The following is a 9552-nucleotide window of genomic DNA, read 5'->3' as shown; positions in this document are numbered from 1 at the left end:
TCTTTGATTTTGGCTCTTTCTTCCTTTTTAGTATATGCATTTAATGCTATAAATTTCCCCCTTAGCACTGCTTTTGCTGCATCCCATAGGTTTTGGTATGTTGTGTTCTCATTTTCATTCGTCTCTATATATTTAGCAATTTCTCTTGCTATTTCTTCTTTAACCCACTGATTGTTTAGGAGTGTGTTGTTTAACCTCCAGGTATTTGTGAATTTTCTAAGTCTCTGATGGTTATTGACTTCTAATTGTATTCCATTGTGGTCAGAGAATGTGCTTTGAATAATTTCAATCTGTTTAAATTTATTGAGGCTTGTTCTATGTCCCAGCATATGATCTATTCTGGAGAAAGTTCCATGAGCACTAGAAAAGTATGTGTATCCTGGTGATTTGGGATGTAATGTCCCGTATATGTCTGTTAAATCTAATTCATTTATCAGATTGTTTAGGTTTTCAATTTCCTTATTGGTCTTCTGTCTGGTTGATCTATCTATAGGAGAGAGTGATGTGTTGAAGTCTCCCACAATTATTGTGGAAGCATCAATTGCTTCCTTTAGTTTTGCCAGTGTTTCTCTCATGTATTTTGTGGCACCTTGATTGGGTGCATAGACATTTACGATTGTTATTTCTTCTTGCTGAATTGCCCCTTTTATTAGTATGTAGTGGCCTTCTTTGTCTCTCAAAACATCCCTGCATTTGAAGTTTATTTTATCTGAGATTAATATTGCTACACCTGCTTTCTTTTGGCTGTAGCTTGCATGAAATATTTTTTTCCATCCTTTCACTTTCAGTTTCTTTGTGTCCCTGTGTCTAAGATGAGTCTCTTGTATGCAACATATTGATGGTTCATTTTTTTTGATCCATTCTGCGAATCTATATCTTTTAATTGGGGAGTTTAATCCATTTACATTCAACGTTATAACCGTGAAGGCATTTCTTGAATCAGCCATCTTATCCTTTGGTTTATGTTTGTCATATTTTTCCCCTCTGTCTATTAATATCCTTTATTGTACCCATACCGAATCTCTTTAGTACTGAACCTTTCTCCAAGTCTCTTTGTCCTTTCTTTGTTTCTCTGTCTGTAGGGCTCCCTTGAGTATCTCCAGTAGGGCAGGTCTCTTGTTAGCAAATTCTCTCAGCATTTGTTTGTCTGTGAAAAATTTAAGCTCTCCCTCAAATTTGAAGGAGAGCTTTCCTGAATAAAGTATTCTTGGCTGGAAATTTTTCTCACTCAGAATTTTAAATATATCGTGCCACTGCCTTCTCGCCTCCATGGTGACTGCTGAGTAGTCACTACTTAGTCTTATGCTGTTTCCTTTGTATGTGGTGAATTGCTTTTCTCTTGCTGCTTTCAGAACTTGCTCCTTCTCTTCTGTGTTTGACAGTGTGATCAGTATATGTCTCGGAGTGGGTTTATTTGGATTTATTCTATTTGGGGTTCGCTGAGCATTTATGATTTGTGTATTTATGTTGTTTAGAAGATTTGGGAAGTTTTCCCCAACAATTTCTTTGAATACTCTTCCTAGACCTTTACCCTTTTCTTCCCCTTCTGGGACACCAATGAGTCTTATATTTGGACGTTTCATATTATCTATCATATCCCTGAGGTCCATTTCAATTTTTTCAATTTTTTTCCCCATTCTTTCTTTTATGCTTTCATTTTCCATTCTGTCATCTTCGAGGTCACTGATTCGTTGTTCAACTTCCTCTAGTCTTGTACTATGAGTGTCCAGAATCTTTTTAATTTGGTCAACAGTTTCTTTAATTTCCATAAGATCATCCATTTTTTTATTTAGTCTTGCAATGTCTTCTTTATGCTCTTGTAGGGTCTTCTTGATTTCCTTTGTCTCCCGTACTATGGTCTCATTGTTCATCTTTAGTTCTTTGAGTAGCTGCTCTAGGTGCTGTGTCTCTTCTGGTCTTTTGATTTGGGTGCTTGGGCTTGTGTTATCTATATCGTGTGGTTTTTTCATATGCTTTATAATTTTCTGTTGTTTTTGGCCTCGTGGCATTTGCTGAACTTGATAGGGTTCTTTTAGGATTTGTAGACCAATTGAAGTCCTTATCCCTAATTTATCAGATCTACAGCTTCGTGGAGTACACTTTCTCTAACTAACCAGCAGGTGGCGTCCACGAGCCACCTGTTCTCCACAAGCCAGTTCTCCCCTGCTTAGCCTTTTTGGTGAGTGGGGGAGTGAGTCTTGTGGGGTCCAATTGGTGTAGCAAGCTTGCGTGTGTAGTTGGTGTTGCCTGCCCTGTGTATGGGGCGTGTTTCTGGGCAGTCAGGGAGGGGGGGGTGGCTCTAACAATCAAATCTCCCTGGTGATCCTAGAGTTTTAAAGCTGCTGCAATAGTCTAATCCTTCAGTTCATTCCTGCCACAGTTTGTCTCTGCCACTGACCCACAAGTCCTTGGTATTGGCGTATGGCTCCTGAGACTTGCAAGTGGGCCCCTCTTCCAGGCCGTGCACCCCGGGTCCTCTGTTGAGGGATGACTGTGCTATTTCACAGGTGAGTGCCGTCCCCCCAGGGCAGTTCTGGGCTGCTGGGCTGTGTAGGGAGGCTCCCAGTCTGCTGAAATGATGGCTGAATGGGGCTTTGTTAATTCACACTGCTCTACCTTCCCAACTCTGGGACAATCAGCTGAGGTTGCAGGGAAGGCTAATGTCCACGCCCAGTTTTGTGGTGTGTGCCTGTTATTTGAAGCAGTTCCGTCACACTAGGTTGTCTGGGGCAGTTCTGGGCTATGGGGCTGGCGATGGGCAGGAGTGTTTCCTGTCCACCAGGATGATGGCTGTGAGCAGACACCCCCCTTTTCTTGGGAAGTTGTGGTGTTTAGTGAATTTTCTCAGCCACTGGATTATTGCGTTTTGTCTCAGAGCTCTCCTAGTTCTGCTCTTGACTTGACCTGCCCAAATTGCAGGTCTTTGAAGCTTTCTGTATTGGGCTTCTTAGAGTAATTGTTTTAGAAAAAGAAAAAAGGATTAAAAAAAAAAAACAAAAAAAAGGGCCCTCCTCAGAGATCTAATGGGTTATTGAAATGCTAAGAGACAAAGCAACCAGGGCCATTAAGGAAAGGTCCACAGGGCAGAGAGATCAGCTTTTCTTCAGGATTTGCATATGCACCTCAGGGCTCTTCCCCTTTCTATGTTCACCAGAACTCCAAAAATCCTCTGCTTTTATTATGGATTTTTTCGTGTTGTTTTTTTCTATGCCTGTCTCCTCTCTGCTGGGCTGGCTGCTCTCAGATTCTCTGGTGTCTGGTCTCAGTCTATCTATGGTTAGAGTTTGGATCAGTAGAATGAGATTCCGATAAGGGCTGCCACTGCAGTTCTCCCTTCTCCTTCCCGGAGCTGACAGCCCCTCCTCCCCCGGGACTGAGCCTGGCAGGGAGGGGCGCGGGTCCCCTGGCCGCAAAAACTTACAGATTTCGCTGATCTCAGCAGTTCCACGTTTTCATGAGTGTTGTATGAAGTATGCCCAAACACAGATTGCTCTGTGGTGTCCAGTCCACGCAGTTCCTGGCTTTCTACCTACTTTCCTGGAGGAGTAACTAAAACATACAGCTCACCAGTCTGGTGAATATCTTTTAAGCATAATAGCTTCTTTTTTCTTCATGTATATATGTATAAAAATGCCAGAAGCAAAATTATAGCAGTATTTGAACAGTGTTCAGTGCATAAAGATGTATATATGACAGCTACAATATAAGGGAGGGCAGTTAAGGGATTATATTATTGTATGGATTCTACATTACATTCAAAATTGTTAAATATTAGCTTTAAATTGACTGAATAGTTAGGCATGTATATTGTAATTCCTATAGCAGCCACTGGAAAAAACCAATTCAAATATAAATATAGTTAAAAAGAAAGCAGATAGTTAATAGTTAAAAAGCCAGTAAATAAAAATAATACCATCCTCATAAACATGACAATGCAAATGAAATGGAACAATTTCTTTAAAGACACAAACTACCAAAGCTCACTCAGGAAAGAGTTGACAACCTGAATGGTCCTTTATCTATAATTAAACTTTTAGTTTAAAGCTTTCCCACAAAGAAAATTACAGACCCAAATGGTTCCATTACTATATTACTCCAAACATTTAAAGAAAAAGCAATAAGGCCTTAAATTGCCAGATCTGCTATCACAAATGCTACACTATGTCTTGGCTGAAACACTGGAAATTTATTGTGTCATGTTTTCAGGCTAGAAGTCCAAAATCAGGCAAACGTTGCCTTATCTCAGGAATCTGCAACATTCTGGTGCTGGTTTACCATAATTCCTGAGTTCTTTGTTTTGTATCATTTCCCTTGTCACATGATAGTGCCCTCTCCTTGCTACTTGTTCTTCTGGTTTCCACTGACTTCTGGCTTCTTGCTCCTCCCTGTGAATTTCTCTTTATAAAACTTCCAGTAATCTGGATTAAGTCCCATCGCAGTGGAAAATACCATCTTTGAAAGTGCCCCCTGGGGACACTAAGATTAATAGCATGTATTTGTTAATGTATATATTTAACCTACCATAAATCATAACACTATATAATCTCCAATAGGAAATAGAATAGATGTAAACTACTAACTCATTTTATGAGGCCCACTTTAGCCTGATGGCAGAACCAGATAAAGGGAAAGCAAAAACAAATATACAGACCAATGGCACCCAGGATCCTAAATATGAAAATCCTCAACAAAATATTTGCAAATAAAAATGAGTGACACATTAAAAAAAAATAGTCACTCATGACCAAGTGAAGATCATGCCAGGAATGCAAGGCCATTTTAACTTTAGAAAATCTATCAATTTAATTTACCACATTAATAGGCAAAAAGAAAAACAAAACAAAACATGATAATCTCAATAGTTGTGGAAAAAGATATTTTACAAAATTCAACATACTTTCATGATGAAAATTCTCAGCAATCTAAGAATATAAGGGAAATTCCTTAACCTGAAAAGGCAGCTACAAAATATTACAGCCAACAGCATGCTTAATAATGAGAAACTGATTTTGAATGAGTCATTAATGTCCTCTTTCACTACTCTTGTAGATTTTATTTGGAGTCCAAGAGTGGGCAATTAGGCAAGAAAAGTTATAATTGTCATATAAATTGGAAAAGAAAATAATAAAACTACATTAAAAATGAAAAAAAAAAAAAAAAAAAGTGAAAGCAAAGAGAAAAAAGGGTTGACAGGGTGTTCCTGGCCCGCTGAGCCCACACTGACCACACAGGGACGAGGCCCCTCCCGCGAGTCAGCCCCTGTCCCCTCACCCTCCTGTCCCGCCCCAGAGGTGGGGCCTCCTCCTAGCCCAGGTCTGGCCCAGCTGCCTGGAGGGTGCTCAGGAGGCCGGTTGTCCCTCGGCCCCCCTGCCAGCCACACAGCCACTGTGACCCCCAACACAGCTCTGACCTCCGGGGCACTCGCCAACCTCACCCAAGAAAAGAGAAAATTTTTGAAAATAATAATTAATTTTCCTGGAAATGAAAAAAATTATTTTTGTGTTTAAACATCTTTCCTCCACTCTTGAAAACATGGACCTTCCCCTCTTCCCTCCCCCAATAACCTTCCCACTTCAAGACAAATTAATGACAACAGGATGGTTTTGTTGTGGTTTGCCTGCTCTTTCAATCCTGGGTCTAGTGTTTCCTGAATTGGTGTCAAACAAGCTAAATAACAAAGCCACACACACCCCATCCTTTACGAGGAGAGAGTTTGTTCAGTTCAATTTCACATTTAAATTTCACTGTCATGGGAACAAATTTGGAGTTAACTTGTAATTTTAAAATATAATCAAAGGGATAGTGAATCTTTCATTTAAATGAAGTCTTTCCAGACTAAAAATAGATTTATATGTATTTATTTATTTACTTTTAATGCAATTTTTTTGAGATATATTCATGTACCTTACAAAACATCTGAACTATACTATCATTGGCTCATGGTATCATCAGATAGTTGGGCATGATCTCCATGGTCAATTTTAGAACATTTTCATTACTCCAGAAAAGATATAAAAATATAAAAACTGAAATCCTCCCATACTCCTTCACCCCCCCCCCCCCATTATTCACCCATACTATTGTTGTGGTACATTCGTGATTGTTGATGAAAGAGTTTTAAAATATTATTGTTAACTATAGTCCATAGTTGGTAATACGTACACTTTTTCCCCATACACCCCTCTATTATTAAGTCCTTTTGTTGTGTTGTACATCTGCTCTGGTTCATGAAAGAACTTTTTTATATTTGTACATTTAATCATGGATATTGTCCACAACAGGATTCACTGTGTTATACATTCCCATGTTTTGATACCTGGATAAGTAGAAAATACTCAATATAATTCTTTAGCTGGGAAATGCTTAGTATAGCCTTCAATAGCCAAAAGAAAGAAAGAAAAAAACCGTTTATTAAGATCACCTCACTGAAGCAGCCTTGAATTATTCTAAGCATAAAAAGCCCTTGTTAAAATAACTTGCTGTTTCTCTAATCTCAACAACAAGAACAAACTTATTCTCTGTTCCTGGGAACTTTTCCAGCATTGCTTGGATAAAGGAGTACCATCAAATGGTCCAATCAGCAGTAACTTCTTAAAAAACAACCCTGAATGAGGAGAGGACTTCAAGATAACAGAAGTGACCAAACAGCTTTCTCTCTTCTATTTTTTTTATCTTCATTTAATTGAGATATATTCACATACCACGCAGTCATACAAAACAAATCGTACTTTCGATTGTTTACAGTACCATTACATAGTTGTACAATCATCACCTAAATCAATGCCTGACACCTTCATTAGCACACACAAAAATAACAAGCTGTGAATATTTTCAGAAAAGCAAAAAGCCTTTCTCAACCTTCTTAAAGATAACATATAAACATTTTGTCCTTGTGTAAAAAAGAAAAAGAAAACAGAATAGGGCTGTAGCTGTTACTTCAATCATAAATAAATCATAAGTAATATAACAAGGCTGAATACAGTTTTGATCAAATGTATACTTATTAACATTATGCAATGGTTAGACTAATTATAGAATGAAATAAAAAACTATACTAATAAATTAGATACAATAGTAATTTCTCTTATAAATTTTAGTTTTTATGCAAGTAAAAAGTGTGCTATAGTGCTCTTACAGAATTCATAGCTTAATTAGTAGAAATATTTTCAGTAAAGTTTTGCAGGCATTCAAAGTTAGTTTGAATCTCTGATAACACTGTGAATACCCTCCTTTATTTTTTTTTATTTTATTTTTTTTCATTTTTATTGAGATTGTTCAGATACCATACAATTATCCGTAGATCCAAAGTGTACAATCACTTGCCCCTGGGTACCCTCATACAGCCGTGCATCCATCACACTTAATTTTTGTTCAATTTTTAGAAACTTTTCATTACTCCAGACAAGAAATAAAGTGAAAGATGAAAAAAGAAAAAAAGAAAAGGAAACTCTAATCCTCCCCTATCCCTAACCAACCCCCCTCAATTATTGACTCGTAGTATTGATATAGTACATTTGTTACTGTTTATGAAAAAATGTTGAAATACTACTAACTGTAGTATATAGTTTGCAATAGGTATATATTTCTTCCCTATATTTCTCTCTATTATTAACTTCTAATTGTATTGTCATATATTTGTTCTGGTTCATGGAAGTGATTTCTAGTATTTGTACAGTTGATCATGGACGTTGCCCACCATAGGATTCAGTTTTATACATTCCCATGTTTTGACCTCCAACTTTCCTTCTGGTGACATATATGACTCTGAGCTTCCCCTTTCCACCTCATTCACACACCATTTGTCGCTGTTAGTTATTCTCACATCTTGCTACCAACACCCCTGTTCATTTCCAAACATTTAAGTTCATCCTAATTGAACATTCTGCTCATACTAAGCAACCACTCCCCATTCTTAAGCCTCGTCCTGTATCTTGGTACCTTATCTTTCATGTCTATGAGTTTACATATTATAATTAGTTCCTATCAGTGAGACCCTGCAATAATTGTCCCTTTGTGTCTGGCTTATTTCACTCGGTATATTGCCCTCGAGGTTTTGTCATCAACCCATTTTTTTTTTTAATATGGTTTTGTTCACTCACCATACATTCCATCCCAAGTAAATAATCGATGGTTCTCTGCATGGTCATACATTTACGTGTTCACCACCTGCACCACTATCTATATAAGGGCATCTACATTTCTTCCACAAGGCAGGAGGGAGAGTCAAAGAAGGTAGAGAGGCAAAAGAAAGAGGAAAAAAAATGACAGCTAGGAAGCAGCAAAAGGAAAAATAACCTTAAATCAAAGTAGAATAAAAAATCAGACAATACCACCAATGTCAAGTGTCTAACATGCCTCCCCTATCCCCCCCTCTTATCTGCATTTACCTTGGTATATCACGTTTGTTACATTAAAGGAAGCATAATACAATGATTCTATTAGTTACAGTCTCTAGTTTATGCTGATTGCATCCCTCCCCCAATGCCTCCCCATTTTTAACATCTTGCAAGGTTGACATTTGCTTGTTCTCCCTTGTAAAAGAACATATTTGTACATTTTATCACAATTGTTGAATACTCTAGATTTCACCAAGTTACACAGTCCCAGTCTTTATCTTTCCTCCTTTCTTGTGGTGTCTCACATGCTCCCCACCTTCCTCTCTCAACCGTATTCGTAGTTACCTTTGTTCAGTGTACTTACATTGTTGTGCTACCATCTCCCAAAATTGTGTTCCAAACCACGCACTCCTGTCTTCTATCACCCTGTAGTGCTCCTTTTAGTATTTCCTGTAGGGCGGATGTCTTGTTCACAAAGTCTCTCATTGTCTGTTTGTCAGAAAATATTTTGAGCTCTCCCTCATATTTGAAGGACAGCTTTGCTGGATATAGGATTCTTGGTTGGTGGTTTTTCTCTTTCAGCATCTTAAATATATCACACCACTTCCTTCTTGCCTCCATGGTTTCTGCTGAGAGATCTGCACATTGTCTTATTAAGCTTCCTTTGTATGTAATGGATCGCTTTTCTCTTGCTGCTTTCAGGATTCTCTCTTTGTCTTTGACATTTGATAATCTGATTATTAAGTGTCTTGGCGTAGGCCTATTCATATCTCTTCTGTTTGGAGTATGCTGCGCTTCTTGGATCTGTAATTTTATGTCTTTCGTAAGAGATGGGAAATTTTCATTAATTATTTCCTCTATTATTGCTTCTGCCCCCTTTCCCTTCTCTTCTCCTTCTGGGACACCAATGATACGTACATTATTGTACTTTGTTTCATCCTTGAGTTCCCGGATACGTTGCTCATATTTTTTCATTCTTTTCTCCATCTGCTCCTTTGCATGTAGGCTTTCAGGTGTTTTGTTCTCCAGTTCCTGAGTGTTTTCTTCTGCCTCTTGAGATCTGCTGTTGTACGTTTCCATTGTGTCTTTCATCTCTTGTGTTGTGCCTTTCATTTCCATAGATTTTACTAGTTGTTTTTTTGAACTTTTGATTTCTGCTATATATATGCCCAGTGTTTCCTTTACAGCCTCTATCTCTTTTACAATATCTTCTCTA

This window comes from Choloepus didactylus, chromosome 8, assembly GCF_015220235.1.
Source record: "Choloepus didactylus isolate mChoDid1 chromosome 8, mChoDid1.pri, whole genome shotgun sequence".
Taxonomy (NCBI): domain Eukaryota; kingdom Metazoa; phylum Chordata; class Mammalia; order Pilosa; family Megalonychidae; genus Choloepus; species Choloepus didactylus.
Note: the sequence above shows the minus strand (reverse complement) of the source record.